Source organism: Trichomycterus rosablanca, chromosome 11 (genome assembly GCF_030014385.1).
Source record: "Trichomycterus rosablanca isolate fTriRos1 chromosome 11, fTriRos1.hap1, whole genome shotgun sequence".
NCBI classification, from domain to species: Eukaryota; Metazoa; Chordata; class Actinopteri; order Siluriformes; family Trichomycteridae; genus Trichomycterus; species Trichomycterus rosablanca.
Genome location: NC_085998.1, coordinates 39,410,819 through 39,414,771, shown reverse-complemented (window position 1 = coordinate 39,414,771; position 3,953 = coordinate 39,410,819). Strand labels below are relative to the sequence as shown.

The 3,953-nt window shown below is 40.9% G+C and overlaps 1 pseudogene; it reads left to right on the top strand.

Moving 5' to 3' along the window:
• Positions 1-315: 315 nt before the first annotated feature.
• Positions 316-3,282, top strand: LOC134322965 (extracellular calcium-sensing receptor-like; annotated as a pseudogene).
• The last annotated feature ends 671 nt before the right edge of the window (positions 3,283-3,953 follow it).

Here is a 3,953-nt window from a genome sequence, read left to right as displayed (position 1 = left end):
CTCAAAAACACTTTAAAGTTGACGTGTCAAATCACAGCACGTTCACAATCTGAAAAATTCCATTCATCCTATTTCTCCAGGTTAGTTAGGAGAAGGTCTAACATCACATTATTTTACAAAAGAAAAAGTATTAAAAGTGTAAAATGTTCCAGTTAGTTTTATTTGTCTCAGTCTCCTGAGGCAGTAATGACATTAAGGTCGTTATGACATGACACCCATGAGGCGTATTCTGAGCTTTACCGGTATAAATGCTGGTACATGCTTGACAAAGCAGCAAAGGTCTGAGCTGCCATGCTTCTCTATCATCTTCTCCTGATGGTTCTGCTTTCTCAGGCGGAGGAGCCTGACTGTCGGCTACACAGTCGAGTGGAAGCGCCTGAACTTCAGACAGATGGAGATCTCATCATCGGAGGCATTTTCTCATTCCGTACCGGTCAGGATGGCCACATAGACACTTTCAGGAGCTTTCCAGAAGTGCGTCCATGCATTGAGTATGTGTGTCTGCACTAAAATGATGTCTTTTTTAGACTGAAATTAAATGTAGTGTTTCCTAATCAGTACACTGCTTTTAGTTTTAGCTTCAGGGAGTTCCAGTTTGCGCAGACGTTGATTTTTGCAGTGCAGGAAATAAATAAAAATCCCATCATTCTGCCTGAAGTTTCTCTGGGATTTAAAATCTATAACAGTTGTGGATCGATGGATATTGTGAAATCTTCACTGGCTTTGCTGAGCGGTCACACAGGCTCAACGAGTAAAAACTGCAAGTCGCAAACAGTCCAAGCTATTATTGGACATTCTGGGTCGACGCCAACTATTGGGATGGCGAGGACTGTCGGACAGTTTCATATACCAGTGGTGGGAAACATGCATACTGATTATCGTCATGATTGCTTGCAATACATAAATAATCTTTTAAAATAACGTGCATTTGTGTTTTAACAGATCAGTCACTTTGCAACGTGTGCTTGCCTGAGCAATAGAAAAGACTTCCCGTCCTTTTTCAGAACTATACCCAGTGATTACTATCAGAGCAAAGCATTGGCTCAGCTGGTCAAACACTTTGGTTGGACCTGGATAGGAGCCATAAGCAACGGCAATGACTATGGGCTGAATGGCATTGCTATGTTTATAACAGCAGCTCGAGAAGAAGGCGTGTGTATCGAGTATTCTGTGGCGTTTGAAAGCACAAGTCCACTCTATAAGATACAACAAGTCGTAGAGATCATAAAATGCTCCACGTCTAAAGTAATAATGGCCTTTATGTCTCACAGAGAGATTAAAGTTTTGGTTAAGGAGTTACACGTGCAGAACGTTACAGGACTGCAGTGGATCGGCAGCGATGCCTGGATCACTGACGACTCCCTCACAGAAGGACCAGAACACGTCGCTTTGATCGGCTCTGTGGGCTTCACCGTGCCCAGAGTCGATTTACCCGGACTGGGCGACTTTCTACAGGAGGTCAATCCCTCACAGTTTCCAAACAGTGTTTTTCTCAAAGAATTCTGGGAAAGTGTCTTCAACTGCTCGCTGACTCCAAGAGCAGGTCAGAGGACGTGTAACGGGTCCGAGCATTTAAAAAATGTCAAAAACTCGTTCACTGATGTGTCTGATCTGAGATTCACCAACAACGTCTACAAGGCGGTTTATGCCGTGGCGCATGCGCTGCACGCTCTGCTTTTATGCAAACACAGCAAAAATCAGGCCTCTAATTCAAGCTGTGTGGATCTGTACCCCGTACAGCCCTGGGAGGTAAGACAGGAGAGCAAGATCTATCCTAAAAACTCACATGGTTGTAATATTTATTTATTAATTGAAATGTGTGTGTGTGTGTGTGTGTGTTTAAGGTTTTGCAGTTTTTGCAGAATGTGAATTTCCTCACACCTCAGGGGGAAAATGTATTTTTCGACCAAAATGGGGACTCACCAGCAAAATATGAGTTAATCAATCTGCAAGTTTCACCCGAAGGTACAATGAGAGTCGTAACTATCGGTCACTACGATGCATCTCTGCCTAAAGACCGACAGTTTACCATGAACGGTGCCGGAGTTGTCTGGACAGGAGGAAGCACAGAGGTATTTCATTTAGTTTATCACATTATAAATAATACCAAAATGCTATAAATTGTTAATCAGTTGACTGACTGTTATTATTCTTTCCACTACATGTAATGCCCAGGTACCAGCGTCTGTCTGCAGTGAAAATTGCCCCCCTGGTACCAGAAGAGCTGTTCAGAAAGGACGGCCTATATGCTGCTTTGATTGTATTCAATGCACACCAGGAGAAATTAGCAACACGACAGGTGAAAGATAATAAATTTAACATATAGTTCAGGTCAAAACGTTTTTTTTTTAATGAAACATTTATTTTACTTCATTTCCAGATTCTCTTAACTGCTTGAAATGTCCGGTGCAGTACTGGTCCAACACCAGAGGAGACGCCTGCGTTCCAAAAGAAGTGGAATTTCTATCTTACGAAGATATAATGGGAATATTGCTCGCAGTCTTTTCTTTAATTGGAGTTTTATTTACGATATTAACTATGTTCACTTTTTACTGCTATAGAAATACACCCATCGTCAGAGCCAACAACTCTGAGCTGAGCTTCCTGCTGCTCTTCTCTCTGACTCTGTGTTTCCTTTCTTCACTTACTTTCATCAATCGACCCTCGGAGTGGTCCTGCATGCTGCGCCACACAGCGTTCGGGATCACCTTCGTCCTCTGCATCTCCTGTGTTCTGGGTAAAACAATAGTGGTGTTGATGGCGTTCAGAGCGACACTTCCGGGCAGTAACATCATGAAATGGTTTGGGCCTCCACAGCAGAGACTCAGTGTTCTTGCTTTTACTTTAATACAGGTTATTATTTGTGTGTGTTGGTTAACAATTTCACCTCCTTTCCCTTATATAAATTATAATTATTACCAAGAGAAAATATTATTAGAGTGTAATGTAGGATCAGCTGTGGGTTTCTGGGCTGTTCTGGGTTATATCGGGATTTTGGCTCTTCTGTGTTTTGTTTTGGCTTTTCTGGCTCGGAAGCTGCCTGATAATTTTAATGAAGCTAAATTTATCACCTTCAGCATGTTGATATTCTGTGCAGTTTGGATCACTTTTATTCCAGCATATGTCAGTTCACCTGGTAAATTTACTGTCGCTGTGGAGATTTTCGCTATTTTGGCTTCAAGTTACAGTTTACTCGTCTGTATTTTTGTACCGAAGTGCTTTGTTATTTTGCTGAGGCCTGAAATAAACACTAAAAAGCAGTTGATGGGAAGGACACAATGATTTTTGGCAAATAATATAGTTATATAGTTAATGTCAAAACCTAACACAGACTTACAGTGTTTCATGTCACATTTCTATTCTTTTTCTGTCTCTAAATAATTACAAGACACAGATTCTTGTATATAAAATCTCTTTAGGTTCATTTTAGTTTTTTCTTACAAAGAAATTGTCATACAGTAGTTAGAATCATTAATTTGACTCTCTTTGCTCTTTATTTCACAAACTCGGGTTGTTACACACTGGTGAACTAAGTAGCTGGCCCAACTGTGACAACTGGTTCTCATTCAGGTTCTTTTCCTTTTCTGTCCACTATCTCAGTTCCAGGCTGCAGAGTTAGTTTGATTATTTTCGTGTGATGGTGCCTGTTGTTTGGGCCATAAATGTGGGTGTATTACTATATCTTATTTCTCATAAAGCATTCAGTCACTACAGACATTACATAACGTTAAGATAGGTTTAGGAAACTAGACACCCAACTTTAAAGCAATGTTCAGAACCTTGATGAGGACTTAGATAAGAAAGAGTCCAACCTGCAGTCAGGTCCAACAAACAGCAAGGCCACCACAGCCAGGTCAGGGTGGTATGCTGGGGTAAACTATTGGTTTACCATGCTTCTAGTTTTTCTTCAGTAAAGAAATATATGGAAAAATATTTATAGAGCAACTTAGATC